The sequence below is a fragment of the Ixodes scapularis genome, unplaced genomic scaffold (genome assembly GCF_016920785.2).
Source record: "Ixodes scapularis isolate PalLabHiFi unplaced genomic scaffold, ASM1692078v2 ptg000802l_1__unscaffolded, whole genome shotgun sequence".
Lineage (NCBI taxonomy): Eukaryota > Metazoa > Arthropoda > Arachnida > Ixodida > Ixodidae > Ixodes > Ixodes scapularis.
In genome coordinates this window covers 271,758-287,411 of record NW_024610040.1, presented here as the reverse complement: position 1 = coordinate 287,411, position 15,654 = coordinate 271,758, and the positions used below count along the sequence as shown (strand labels likewise).

The 15,654-nt window shown below is 44.6% G+C and overlaps 1 long non-coding RNA gene across 1 annotated transcript in view; it reads left to right on the top strand.

Moving 5' to 3' along the window:
• Window positions 1-419: 419 nt before the first annotated feature.
• LOC115316391 overlaps window positions 420-15,654 on the top strand; it is a 43,340-nt gene continuing 28,105 nt past the window's right edge. Inside the window, exons 1-2 of the long non-coding RNA XR_005717843.3 lie at window positions 420-1,012; window positions 6,810-6,869. This is a non-coding gene — a long non-coding RNA (uncharacterized LOC115316391). The remainder of the gene's footprint in view (window positions 1,013-6,809; window positions 6,870-15,654) is intronic.

Sequence of the window (15,654 nt, the reverse complement as noted above, 5' to 3'; positions counted from 1 at the left end):
GGTTACGGGACCCGCGCCGCGGGCAAAGAGATAAGAAGTTACGTCGATTTTTCATGATAAAAAGCCCGTTCATTATGGGAGTAAATACGGACGAAAAAATTTTACTTCACGTAATGAACGCCCCCCCCTAACTTTGCATCGATTTTTCGGGAAAAAAAGTGCGTTCATTCTGCGAGTAAATACGGTAGCTTCTTGGAAAGACGGCCATAGACGGCGTAACCCAGGAAGCCCACCGGGAGGGAAGACGGGTCCATTCGTTTTCCCAAGTGCTCAGGGTGGCTGACAGTTTTTCGGCCTAATGAACAATTCAGGCAGGCAGTTTTAAGCCCGCTGTGACCTCTAAGCGGAACGGGGCAGGTCTGTCTGCGTCGGCCGGACCAGCTTCGAGCAAGCCCCCTGCTGCATCGCGGTGAGTGGGATAGCGAGCGACAGACAGGTCGTCATTGTCTGACGGCTTCGCTAGCCACCACCACCTACGCCGCTTTCGGACGCTGCATCGTGGCCACTCCGACAATAGCGGCCGCCCATGAAGCCCAGTGGCTCCCTGAGGCCCATGAAGTCCCCCGAAGTCCGGGCCTTGAGGGGGGGAGAGTGTGGGAGCCGAGGGTGAAAGATGAGGCAGACGGCACGTGACAGGCGGTCGGCGGAGAAGACACGAGCTGGCGCGAGACAGTGCGTGCTGAGCGAGGCTGAAGCTGAACAAGAACGTCGGGGGCCAAGCTGTCTGGCCTGGCCCATGGCGAACCCTGGAGCGGTCCACCAGCGAGGTCTGGAGCAAGACCGGTAAAAACGGCAAGCCCTGGCCATATGACTTGGGCTATGATGATCCCGGGGTGATTCCGCAGCGAGACTCGGGCATTGATAGCCCGGGATAGCCAGCCTACGCAGCGCTAACGTGGGAAAGGCGATCCGCAGGCCTGGACACGGACTTCGACTGTGAGCTCTGATCGACGGGCGACAACAAGGGTCGGCGGGCCTGAACTGCCGGTTCTCGACGATGGGCAACCGAGAGGTACAGTAAACCCATTTGCTGTCTTCTCGTTGTGTTATGTCACTCCCTGGGTGACGGGTGGAGCGCATACTGATCGGGCGGCGATTATTTGTGGAGGGATTTCCGTAAAGAACCCCACAAGGCGCACCATCCTGTTTTGAATGTATGCTTTACTTCCAAGCACGCAATTACAATATTCTTACTTTTTCAAATGTTTATCGTGGCGGGTTACCGCATTGAGTGTGCTTCTTACCAAGCACTGGTGCGCTGTGGAGTAGCAACACCCGCGGAGCTCGCTTACGCGGGTATTGCTTCTCCGCAGCACACCGCTGCTTGGTAAGAAGCACACTCAATGGGGCTAACCCACCACAATCAACACTTAAACAAACGCGAATAGTGCAGTTCTTCTCGAAGGTAATATCGAATAGTGTATTATTCGGAACTACAATTTGAAATTTCGAATATTCGAGCAACCCAAATAGGTAAGCGCCACAAATGTTCTCGACTTCATTAGCGATCATGCAATTGTCCACGTTCAAATAACATTTCCTTTTGGAAACCAAGAAAATGATCGGAAGCGAATTTTTAGCTATGCTAGGGCGAATATTGATGCAATTAATTTGTCGCTGGACCTTTTCCTACATGATTTCATACAAACATTATTTAGGTCTCTCAGTGGAATAAAAAAATGGAGTCTGATTAAACATGAAGTTCACAAATATAGGTCAATCAATTTTAAAACATTTTTTGCTGGATGAGACTCGCTATTGCCATGGTTTACAAATGCATTAAAGCGCATGTTAAACAAAACGGAAAGGCTCTTTCAGAGGGAAAAAAGAACAGGGACGGTGACTGGTCAGAACATAGTCTTTGGTAAAAAAAAATATAAAAAAAGAAATAAAAAAAAGCGAAAAATGAATTATTTGGAGTTGTGACAGGTAATAATGAAAAAGCAAGTTTTGGAAAATTGTAAATCCTAGGGAAACCCAATGTAGTCCACTGTTTACAAACCAGGAGGTTGACTGCGACAGTGATGCATAGGTGGAACAGCTTTTTTTCGACAGTATTCAAGCAGGAGACGCTTCCTTTGCCCCCGCCTCTTTGTGCGCATGTCTACACTTTCATTTACAAATTATCGCTCCCGTCCCACTTTGCTGCCAAGACAATGGAATATCTTCAAAAATGCTAAATAATTCCGCTTCTCTACTTTTTCAGCCCTGACTCACGTATCATCCCAACAGATTGGAATTTCTTTATCATTTAACCAATTTTCGAATGGGTATAAAATCCGACCCTTCCAACTGCTGTCCTATATCCCTTACGAGCGTCACGTGCAAAGTGATGGAACATGTCATTTTTTCAACTATCATGGAACACCTCGACAGGATTGACCACATTTTTCTGCTTCAGCATGGCTTCAGACAAAAATGCTCATGTAATACTCCCCTCTTTGAATTTATCACTGATTTGCACTTCAACACCCATGCTGGTACCTAGACTCGTGGCATCTTCATCGACTTGGCTAAGGCATCCGATACAGTTCCGCATTGTCGCTTACTACTAAAGCTTTCACACCTCCAAATAGACCCTTTGATTGTAGACTGGATAGCAGCCTTCTTACGTGGCCGAACGCAGTCAGTGAGATGAAACAACGCCCTTTCATCCCAATGTCCTGTCACATCAGGTGTCCCACAGGGAGCATAATAGGACCCCTCCTATTCCTGATATACATCAACGACCTTCCATCTACCTCAACGTCCACCATCAGGTTGTTTGCAGATAACTGTTGGGGACAATCCAAATGAAAGTGCCCGTCTTTTAAAACCTTTGGAAAAAAAAATGATCTCTTTCATTATATGAGTTATTCTTTAAACGTAAAAATATACCGCTCAGAAGGAAATTACAACGTCTAACAAAGGTTTAACAACCAAGATCTAAGCTCTCAGTCAAACTCTTAGCCAACGAGAAGTATAGCAGCCAATGGGGGCTAAACGTCGCAGAACACCCACTTTGTAATTCATGCAATTTAAGATGGCTGCAAACTAAAATCAGTCTCACACAATAAATATTGCTGTACAATTTTTTTTGCCCACAGAAGAGTTGTTTTTTCACATGCTTGTCTAAATTAGGTTGTTTAAAGAAATCATTTTTAAGCAGCCAAAAGCAAAGGACATTGTGATCCTGGCACCTCCGTAGCGGCCTATTCGTTGGTCTATCTCAAATAGGACCGCCGCACTGCTTTGCGGAGGCCGTTTTTAATACACTTTTTACTCGGTGTATTTACGTGGTTATAACTGTTACATGGCTATGCAGTCGCTACACTGCACCTTAAGCCCACTCTAGTTTATTGCTTTGCGGAGGCCGTTTTTAATACACTTTTTACTCGGTGTATTTAGGTGGTTATAACTGTTACATGGCTATGCAGTCGCTACACTGCACCTTAAGCCCACTCTAGTTTATTGCTTTGCGGAGGCCGTTTTTAATACACTTTTTACTCGGTGTATTTAGGTGGTTATAACTGTTACATGGCTATGCAGTCGCTACACTGCACCTTAAGCCCACTCTAGTTTATTGCTTTGCGGAGGCCGTTTTTATTACACTTTTTACTCGGTGTATTTAGGTGGTTATAACTGTTACATGGCTATGCAGTCGCCACACTGCACCTTAAGCCCACTCTAGTTTATTCAGTTTATTGCTTCATTGCTTACATTTTTTAAACATTGAGTCTACTTACTCATTAACAAAGCGTTAACTCCGGTGTTCTACAGGGCTCATGTTTTAGGTTCATTAAGTTTCCCTCGTTTACGTCAAGAACTCCAGCAGCCTGCATTTTGTCCCCTGCCTGTTTATTTACACATGACTGAGTTATTTAGCAAAAGATATAGACTGACAACGAGACGAGCTTCTTGCAGTTTGGCTTCGTAAGAATAAATAGCCGACGTTGTACATGGCTAATGGAACTGAACATTGCAAGATGCAAATCAACGCATGTCTCGTTGTAATATGCCATTTGTACTACCCAATACATAAATAACATTGGTTTGGAGTTCATTTGTTCTTGCCAGTAGCTTGGTGTTCACGCAAGATGCAAGTAGGGTGACCACCCGTCCCACGACTCGCGGGACTGTCCCACATTGAGGGCTCGTGTCCCGCGCCCCGCGAGAAATCCCCAAATTTTCAAAATGTCCCGCATTTTATACCATCGTAAAATTCACTCTGCAACTCATGGTGCTACCGAACAACGGGCCACGAAGAAGCGCGGAGGTCGCTGGTAATCATGTGAATCGGTGTGGTACGCCATTTTTGTATCTAAGCATTGCAGGAAGCCACCGTCGTTCTTGTAGGAAGACTGACGTGCATGCGCCGTTGTGCCTCTTCCCTTGGTGGCCAAATATTGAGAAAAATGCTCACCAATAGTTGTGTGTAGTTAATGCGGTAACTATAAATTATTGTAATTATTTCATATAGTTGTCTTAATGCGAAAAGGTTGTTGTGAAGATTTTTTTTAGTGACGACAACCAGACAAGGCAAAAAGCCTGCAACTCACAAAGGTGGAAAAAGAACATAATGTTAAAAATGTGTGTAGGACGATGTTGATAAAAGTAAACGTTGATAGGAAACAATAACCCGTAAAAGATTTACTGTTTCTTAATTTCATTTGATTCATTGAGTTCTGCTGCAGCTGGATTTTATGCCTTAATTAAATAACACATTTGGCATAAAAAGATATCACTGGGAGTGAAAATTATTTTAGCTTAATAGCTGCAATACAGTTTCCAGCTCCATAAACAGCACAGTATATTAAATGTGTTAACAGACCCTCGGTTCGTGGTGTGCGTGTTCACAAATTTCCTCTACCCCCTCCCCCTCTCCCTCCCCCCCTGTTCCGCGTGTCCTGCATTTCGCTAGCAGGAAGGTGGTCACCCTAGATGCAACCTTTCATGGAACTTTCGCATAGAGCGCGTCATTAAGACTGCTAACCGCATGCTTGGTTTCATGACAAGAAATTTTATTCCTATGCCCTAATCCCTTAAACTTCACTTTTTCAAGTCACAGCTAAGATAGAAGCATGAATCTTTTCATCTGGGACCTCGCCATGGAAAACCTAAATTATTTCTTAGAATCAGTTAAAGGACACATGCAAAGAAAAAAATTTTTTTAAGACAGCTTAGATGGAAAAAGGATGTCATCAAACGATTTTACAACAAAGAAAAAATATTTTTAGAGCTATATATACGGCGCTATACAAATTTGTAGTTGGTGCCCGCAGGCGCCGCGGAAAAGTGGCCCTTTTCTCACGTGAGAGGCCCATATTTGATACGTGGTGCTTGCGCTCTTTCGGAAGCTTCCTATGGCCCCTAAAAGTAACTTATTCATCTTTGTTGGAAGCATAAAAAAAACTAAGATGAATAAGTAACTTTTAGAGCCCAAAGGAAACTTCTGAAAAAGCGCAAGCAGATGTGACAGACCTGTGCGCCGGTCAGATGATGGCAGCAGCGCCTCGAAGCAGACGAACTGGTGCGGCAAAGGCGGTGTGGAGAAACCCGTTGAAGCGGTGTCACACAACGCTCAGCGTGCGGCGGCGGCGTGACTTTGCGGCGGCGCAGTGCGGCAGCGCGCGGGCCTACCACGTGACCAGCGGCTGCTCTGCGGGCACCAACTACAAATTCGGATAGCGCCGTAAATGTAGCTCTAAATTTTCTTTTCTTCGTTGTAAATTTGTTTTATAATATTCTTTTTCCATCTAGCCTGTTTTAAAACAAAGTTTTTTCCTTTGCATGTGTCCTTCAAGAAATCTGCGTGTTTCCTAACTAGCGTCATACTGCTGCTATAAACTCTATGAAACTTTCTTTATAAATAATGAATCTTGCTCTGCATAGACACTCCATCTATTTCACAAAATGAATTGTCATTCTTTAATGAGTCCAAGCACCTGGTCCAAGCACCTTCCCCACCAAACTGCCAACATCCATGACTAAGCAAAATTTTTAAAGAAGCTATTAGGTGTTTCGATATTGAATCGTACAATGATGAACCAGGGAAATATTTAGTAATTTTTGTGTATAAATATATTTATGTGAAAGCCATGTTCCTGGGAGGAGTATTAAACTATATTCCAACATTTTAGCTATTTTTTTTCATGACATGAAATTTAGAAGGTCAAGGTGTGGGGACTACCAAGGTTTCATTATGGTACTCTGCACAGCCATCAAACAAAATCATGCACATAGTAATAACTGTTTCATACTTATTTTATTTAACAGTTAGAGGATGTAGACAAAAAAAATATTTCTATAAAAAAAAATCAATCATTCCACATATTTTTAAAACATTCCAAAATTATTTACCACGAAATAACTTTACAAGTATAAAAATTGGCATCTTTAAAAGCATTTTACAATTTTACCACGTCTAAAGAAATCAGCTTCATTTCTCCCCTAATTACTCAACAATAATATCTGGTTATATATATTTTATATATTTGTAAAATGCAGCTGATTTCTTTAGATGTGGTAAAATTGCACATAATTATGTGAAAAAAAAAGATGTTTATTTTCTACTAAGATTTTTTTATAAATATTCCAGTCTCTTAAAGTGACTTGGGAGGGCAAAAAAAAAAAAAGTAAGACACGACCTCCAAAACAGAAAAACGGCAACAGAAGTTAACTCAAAATGTGCTAGCATGACTTTGTTATGGGGGATTTGCCGCGTGATGCCGACTACATAAAGAAATTTTCTAGAATAGGAGAATTTGTTTCGAAGCTGCCTTTGGTAATGTAATCCAGACATTTACTTATGAACATCACGCCTCTTGCAGAGTCCCTAACTGCAAAACTGCACCACGAAGACCAAGGGCTTGTGACCGTCAAATAGAAAGGTAAGAATTTCAGATGAAAACAGCGTGCACTTCCTTACACACTCCAACAACCAAACACGCCTTACCAGGAAAGCACTTGATGTCAAAGCCAAACATATTAAACACTCATTGAAACGTGCCACTACAAACTCTACAAAAGAAAAGACAGCCATGTCCACATGAAAACAGCTAGCAGCCTTCATGGCAGGTTCTATCTTAAAGGCGAAAATGACCGGCAGAAAAATTTTTGCCAGCCAAATTTCGAAGCTGCAGAGTCCAAACATTCAGTTTTACACAACAGGAGGAACACGACAAGAGAAGTGCAAATGAAAACTGCGTGTGCCACTGCACACAACTCAAAACCCACACACGCCTTGCCAGCAAAGCACTACTGAGCAGTCGTAAGGACAGCTGACGACAACCGTTACGACAGGTTCCAGCTGTGAAACGAAAACGTCTTGCAGAAAGTTTTTGCCAGCCAAATGTCGAACCCTCACAGATAAAAAAATATGTTTTACGCACCGGTAGGAACCCGAGAAAAGAAGTACAGACGAAAACTTTCTGCAACCCCACAGAGAGATCTGATTAGGCGCACGCCTTGCCAGCAAAGCGCTTCCTAGCTGTTGTAAAGGCAGCCGACAACAACCGTTACGACAGGTTCCAGCTGTGAAACGAAAATGTCTTGCAGAAAGTTTTTGCCAGCCAAATGTCGAACCCTCACAGATAAAAAAATATGTTTTACGCACCGGTACGAGCTCGAGTAAAGAAGTACAGACGAAAACTTTCTGCAACCCCACAGAGAGATCTGATTAAGCGAACGCCTTGCCAGCAAAGCGCTTCCTAGCTGTTGTAAAGGCAGCCGACAACAACCGTTACGACAGGTTCCAGTTGTGAAACGAAAACGTCTTGCAGAAAGTTTTTGCCAGCCAAATGTCGAACCCTCACAGATAAAAAAATATGTTTTACGCACCGGTACGAGCTCGAGTAAAGAAGTACAGACGAAAACTTTCTGCAACCCCACAGAAAGATCTGATTAGGCGCACGCCTTGCCAGCAAAGCGCTTCCTAGCTGTTGTAAAGGCAGCCGACAACAACCGTTACGACAGGTTCCAGCTGTGAAACGAAAACGTCTTGCAGAAAGTTTTTGCCAGCCAAATGTCGAACCCTCACAGATAAAAAAATATGTTTTACGCACCGGTACGAGCTCGAGTAAAGAAGTACAGACGAAAACTTTCTGCAACCCCACAGAGAGATCTGATTAAGCGCACGCCTTGCCAGCAAAGCGCTTCCTAGCTGTTGTAAACGCAGCCGACAACAACCGTTACGACAGGTTCCAGCTGTGAAACGAAAACGTCTTGCAGAAAGTTTTTGCCAGCCAAATGTCGAACCCTCACAGATAAAAAAATATGTTTTACGCACCGGTACGAGCTCGAGTAAAGAAGTACAGACGAAAACTTTCTGCAACCCCACAGAGAGATCTGATTAAGCGCACGCCTTGCCAGCAAAGCGCTTCCTAGCTGTTGTAAACGCAGCCGACAACAACCGTTACGACAGGTTCCAGCTGTGAAACGAAAACGTCTTGCAGAAAGTTTTTGCCAGCCAAATGTCGAACCCTCACAGATAAAAAAATATGTTTTACGCACCGGTACGAGCTCGAGTAAAGAAGTACAGACGAAAACTTTCTGCAACCCCACAGAGAGATCTGATTAAGCGCACGCCTTGCCAGCAAAGCGCTTCCTAGCTGTTGTAAACGCAGCCGACAACAACCGTTACGACAGGTTCCAGCTGTGAAACGAAAACGTCTTGCAGAAAGTTTTTGCCAGCCAAATGTCGAACCCTCACAGATAAAAAAATATGTTTTACGCACCGGTACGAGCTCGAGTAAAGAAGTACAGACGAAAACTTTCTGCAACCCCACAGAGAGATCTGATTAGGCGCACGCCTTGCCAGCAAAGCGCTTCCTAGCTGTTGTAAAGGCAGCCGACAACAACCGTTACGACAGGTTCCAGCTGTGAAACGAAAACGTCTTGCAGAAAGTTTTTGCCAGCCAAATGTCGAACCCTCACAGATAAAAAAATATGTTTTACGCACCGGTACGAGCTCGAGTAAAGAAGTACAGACGAAAACTTTCTGCAACCCCACAGAAAGATCTGATTAGGCGCACGCCTTGCCAGCAAAGCGCTTCCTAGCTGTTGTAAAGGCAGCTTACAACAACCGTTACGACAGGTTCCAGCTGTGAAACGAAAACGTCTTGCAGAAAGTTTTTGCCAGCCAAATGTCGAACCCTCACGGATAAAAAAATATGTTTTACGCACCGGTACGAGCTCGAGTAAAGAAGTACAGACGAAAACTTTCTGCAACCCCACAGAGAGATCTGATTAGGCGCACGCCTTGCCAGCAAAGCGCTTCCTAGCTGTTGTAAAGGCAGCCGACAACAACCGTTACGACAGGTTCCAGCTGTGAAGCGAAAACGTCTTGCAGAAAGTTTTTGCCAGCCAAATGTCGAACCCTCACAGATAAAAAGATGTTTTACGCACCGGTACGAGCTCGAGAAAAGAAGTACAGACGAAAACTTTCTGCAACCCCACAGAGAGATCTGATTAGGCGCACGCGTTACCAGCAAAGCGCTTCCTAGCCGTTGTAAAGGCAGCCGACAACAACTGTTACGACAGGTTCCAGCTGTGAAACGAAAATGTCTTGCAGAAAGTTTTTGCCAGCCAAATGTCGAACCCTCACAGATAAAAAAATATGTTTTACGCACCGGTACGAGCTTGAGTAAAGAAGTACAGACGAAAACTTTCTGCAACCCCACAGAGAGATCTGATTAGGCGCACGCCTTGCCAGCAAAGCGCTTCCTAGCTGTTGTAAAGACAGTCGACAACAACCGTTACAACAGGTTTCAGCTGTGAAACGAAAACGTCTTGCAGAAAGTTTTTGCCATCCAAATGTCGAACCCTCACAGATAAAAAAATATGTTTTACGCACCGGTACGAGCTCGAGTAAAGAAGTACAGACGAAAACTTTCTGCAACCCCACAGAGAGATCTGATTAGGCGCACGCCTTGCCAGCAAAGCGCTTCCTAGCTGTTGTAAAGGCAGCTTACAACAACCGTTACGACAGGTTCCAGCTGTGAAACGAAAACGTCTTGCAGAAAGTTTTTGCCAGCCAAATGTCGAACCCTCACGGATAAAAAAATATGTTTTACGCACCGGTACGAGCTCGAGTAAAGAAGTACAGACGAAAACTTTCTGCAACCCCACAGAGAGATCTGATTAGGCGCACGCCTTGCCAGCAAAGCGCTTCCTAGCTGTTGTAAAGGCAGCCGACAACAACCGTTACGACAGGTTCCAGCTGTGAAGCGAAAACGTCTTGCAGAAAGTTTTTGCCAGCCAAATGTCGAACCCTCACAGATAAAAAGATGTTTTACGCACCGGTACGAGCTCGAGAAAAGAAGTACAGACGAAAACTTTCTGCAACCCCACAGAGAGATCTGATTAGGCGCACGCCTTACCAGCAAAGCGCTTCCTAGCTGTTGTAAAGGCAGCCGACAACAACTGTTACGACAGGTTCCAGCTGTGAAACGAAAATGTCTTGCAGAAAGTTTTTGCCAGCCAAATGTCGAACCCTCACAGATAAAAAAATATGTTTTACGCACCGGTACGAGCTTGAGTAAAGAAGTACAGACGAAAACTTTCTGCAACCTTACAGAGAGATCTGATTAGGCGCACGCCTTGCCAGCCATGCGATTCCTAGCTGTTTAAAGGCAGCCAACAACAACCGTTACGACAGGTTCCAGCTGTGAAACGAAAACGTCTTGCAGAAAGTTTTTGCCATCCAAATGTCGAACCCTCACAGATAAAAAAATATGTTTTACGCACCGGTACGAACCCGAGTAAAGAAGTACAGACGAAAACTTTCTGCAACCCCACAGAGAGATCTGATTAGGCGCACGCCTTGCCAGCCATGCGATTCCTAGCTGTTGTAAAGGCAGCCAACAACAACCGGTACGACAGGTTCCAGCTGTGAAACGAAAACGTCTTGCAGAAAGTTTTTGCCAGCCAAATGTCGAACCCTCACAGATAAAAAAATAATGTTTGAAGCACCGGTACGAACCCGAGAAAAGAAGTACAGACGAAAACTTTCTGCAACTCCACAGAGAGATCTGATTAGACGCACGCCTCTCCAGCAAAGCGCTTCCTAGCTGTTGTAAAGAGAGCCGACAACAACCATTACGACAGGTTCCAGCTGTGGAACGAAAACGTCTTGCAGAAAGTTTTTGCCATCCAAATGTCGAACCCTCACAGATAAAAAAATAATGTTTGACGCACCGGTACGAACCCGAGAAAAGAAGTACAGACGAAAACTTTCTGCAACCCCACAGAGAGATCTGATTAGACGCACGCCTCTCCAGCAAAGCGCTTCCTAGCTGTTGTAAAGACAGCCGACAACAACCATTACGACAGGTTCCAGCTGTGGAACGAAAACGTCTTGCAGAAAGTTTTTGCCATCCAAATGTCGAACCCTCACAGATCAAAAAATAATGTTTGACGCACCGGTACGAACCCGAGAAAAGAAGTACAGACGAAAACTTTCTGCAACCCCACAGAGAGATCTGATTAGGCGCACGCCTTGCCAGCAAAGCGCTTCCTAGCTGTTGTAAAGACAGCCGACAACAACCATTACGACAGGTTCCAGCTGTGGAACGAAAACGTCTTGCAGAAAGTTTTGGCCAGCCAAATGTCGAACCCTCACAGATCAAAAAATAATGATTTACGCACCGGTAGGAACCCGAGAAAAGAAGTACAGACGAAAACTTTCTGCAACCCCACAGAGAGATCTGATTAGGCGCACGCCTTGCCAGCAAAGCGCTTCCTAGCTGTTGTAAAGACAGTCGACAACAACCGTTACAACAGGTTTCAGCTGTGAAACGAAAACGTCCTGCAGAAAATTTTTGCCAGCCCAATGTCGAACCCGCTCAGATCAAAAAATTTGTTTGACGCACCGGTAGGACCCCAGAAAAAAAGTACAAGCAAAAACTTTGTGCAACCCAACAGAGAGATCTAAAGTGGCACCCGCCTTGACATTATAGCGCTTCAGAGGAGTTGTAAAGACAGCCGATGACAACTTTAATGACAGGTTCCAGCTGTGAAACGAAAACGTCTTGCAGAAAGTTTTTGCCAGCCAAATGTTGAAGCCGCACAGATAAAAAAATTTTTTTTACGCATCGGTAGGAACCCGAGAAAAGAAGTAACAAACGAAAACTTTGTGCAACCCCACGGAGGGATCTGATGTGGCACACGCCTTGATAGCAAAGCGCTTCCGAGCAGTTGTAAAGGCAGCGAATGACAACCTTAATGACAGGCTCCAGCTGTGAAACGAAAACGTCTTGCAGAAAGTTTTTGCCAGCCAAATGTTGAAGCCGCACAGATCAAAAAATTTGTTTTACGCACCGGTAGGAACCCGAGAAAAGAAGTACAAACGAAAAGTTTGTGCAACCCCACGGAGGGATCTGATGTGGCACACGCCTTGACAGCAAAGCGCTTCCGAGCAGTTGTAAAGACAGCGAATGACAACCTTAATAACAGGTTCCAGCTGTGAAAAGAAAACGTCTTGTAGAAAGTTTTTTCCGAGCCAAATGTTGAAGCCGCACAGATCAAAAAATTTGTTTTAAGCACCGGTAGGAACCCGAGAAAAGAAGTACAAACGAAAAGTTTGTGCAACCCCACGGAGGGATCTGATGTGGCACACGCCTTGACAGCAAAGCGCTTCCGAGCAGTTGTAAAGACAGCGAATGACAACCTTAATGACAGGTTCCAGCTGTGAAAAGAAAACGTCTTGTAGAAAGTTTTTTCCGAGCCAAATGTTGAAGCCGCACAGATAAAAAAATTTGTTTTACGCACCGGTAGGAACCCGAGAAAAGAAGTACAAACGAAAAGTTTGTGCAACCCCACGGAGGGATCTGATGTGGCACACGCCTTGACAGCAAAGCGCTTCCGAGCAGTTCTAAAGAGAGCGAATGACAACCTTAATGACAGGTTCCAGCTGTGAAAAGAAAACGTCTTGTAGAAAGTTTTTTCCGAGCCAAATGTTGAAGCCGCACAGATAAAAAAATTTGTTTTACGCACCGGTAGGAACTCGAGAAAAGAAGTACAAACGAAAAGTTTGTGCAACCCCACGGAGGGATCTTATATGTGGCACACGCCTTGACAGCAAAGCGCTTCCGAGCAGTTCTAAAGACAGCGAATGACAACCTAAATGACAGGTTCCAGCTGTGAAAAGAAAACGTCTTGCAGAAAGTTTTTGCCAGCCAAATGTTGAAGCCGCACAGATAAAAAAATTTGTTTTACGCACCGGTAGGAACCCGAGAAAAGAAGTACAAACGAAAAGTTTGTGCAACCCCACGGAGGGATCTGATGTGGCACACGCCTTGACAGCAAAGCGCTTCCGAGCAGTTGTAAAGACAGCGAATGACAACCTTAATGACAGGTTCCAGCTGTGAAAAGAAAACGTCTTGTAGAAAGTTTTTTCCGAGCCAAATGTTGAAGCCGCACAGATAAAAAAATTTGTTTTAAGCACCGGTAGGAACCCGAGAAAAGAAGTACAAACGAAAAGTTTGTGCAACCCCACGGAGGGATCTGATGTGGCACACGCCTTGACAGCAAAGCGCTTCCGAGCAGTTCTAAAGACAGCGAATGACAACCTTAATGACAGGTTCCAGCTGTGAAAAGAAAACGTCTTGCAGAAAGTTTTTGCCAGCCAAATGTTGAAGCCGCACAGATAAAAAAATTTGTTTTACGCACCGGTAGGAACCCGAGAAAAGAAGTACAAACGAAAAGTTTGTGCAACCCCACGGAGGGATCTGATGTGGCACACGCCTTGACAGCAAAGCGCTTCCGAGCAGTTCTAAAGACAGCGAATGACAACCTTAATGACAGGTTCCAGCTGTGAAAAGAAAACGTCTTGCAGAAAGTTTTTGCCAGCCAAATGTTGAAGCCGCACAGATAAAAAAATTTGTTTTAAGCACCGGTAGGAACCCGAGAAAAGAAGTACAAACGAAAAGTTTGTGCAACCCCACGGAGGGATCTGATGTGGCACACGCCTTGACAGCAAAGCGCTTCCGAGCAGTTGTAAAGACAGCGAATGACAACCTAAATGACAGGTTCCAGCTGTGAAAAGAAAACGTCTTGCAGAAAGTTTTTGCCAGCCAAATGTTGAAGCCGCACAGATAAAAAAATTTGTTTTAAGCACCGGTAGGAACCCGAGAAAAGAAGTACAAACGAAAAGTTTGTGCAACCCCACGGAGGGATCTGATGTGGCACACGCCTTGACAGCAAAGCGCTTCCGAGCAGTTCTAAAGACAGCGAATGACAACCTTAATGACAGGTTCCAGCTGTGAAAAGAAAACGTCTTGCAGAAAGTTTTTGCCAGCCAAATGTTGAAGCCGCACAGATAAAAAAATTTGTTTTACGCACCGGTAGGAACCCGAGAAAAGAAGTACAAACGAAAAGTTTGTGCAACCCCACGGAGGGATCTGATGTGGCACACGCCTTGACAGCAAAGCGCTTCCGAGCAGTTCTAAAGACAGCGAATGACAACCTTAATGACAGGTTCCAGCTGTGAAAAGAAAACGTCTTGCAGAAAGTTTTTGCCAGCCAAATGTTGAAGCCGCACAGATAAAAAAATTTGTTTTAAGCACCGGTAGGAACCCGAGAAAAGAAGTACAAACGAAAAGTTTGTGCAACCCCACGGAGGGATCTGATGTGGCACACGCCTTGACAGCAAAGCGCTTCCGAGCAGTTGTAAAGACAGCGAATGACAACCTAAATGACAGGTTCCAGCTGTGAAAAGAAAACGTCTTGCAGAAAGTTTTTGCCAGCCAAATGTTGAAGCCGCACAGATAAAAAAATTTGTTTTAAGCACCGGTAGGAACCCGAGAAAAGAAGTACAAACGAAAAGTTTGTGCAACCCCACGGAGGGATCTGATGTGGCACACGCCTTGACAGCAAAGCGCTTCCGAGCAGTTCTAAAGACAGCGAATGACAACCTTAATGACAGGTTCCAGCTGTGAAAAGAAAACGTCTTGCAGAAAGTTTTTGCCAGCCAAATGTTGAAGCCGCACAGATAAAAAAATTTGTTTTACGCACCGGTAGGAACCCGAGAAAAGAAGTACAAACGAAAAGTTTGTGCAACCCCACGGAGGGATCTGATGTGGCACACGCCTTGACAGCAAAGCGCTTCCGAGCAGTTCTAAAGAGAGCGAATGACAACCTTAATGACAGGTTCCAGCTGTGAAAAGAAAACGTCTTGTAGAAAGTTTTTTCCGAGCCAAATGTTGAAGCCGCACAGATAAAAAAATTTGTTTTACGCACCGGTAGGAACTCGAGAAAAGAAGTACAAACGAAAAGTTTGTGCAACCCCACGGAGGGATCTTATATGTGGCACACGCCTTGACAGCAAAGCGCTTCCGAGCAGTTCTAAAGACAGCGAATGACAACCTAAATGACAGGTTCCAGCTGTGAAAAGAAAACGTCTTGCAGAAAGTTTTTGCCAGCCAAATGTTGAAGCCGCACAGATAAAAAAATTTGTTTTACGCACCGGTAGGAACCCGAGAAAAGAAGTACAAACGAAAAGTTTGTGCAACCCCACGGAGGGATCTGATGTGGCACACGCCTTGACAGCAAAGCGCTTCCGAGCAGTTGTAAAGACAGCGAATGACAACCTTAATGACAGGTTCCAGCTGTGAAAAGAAAACGTCTTGTAGAAAGTTTTTTCCGAGCCAACAGTTGAAGCCGCACAGATAAAAAAAT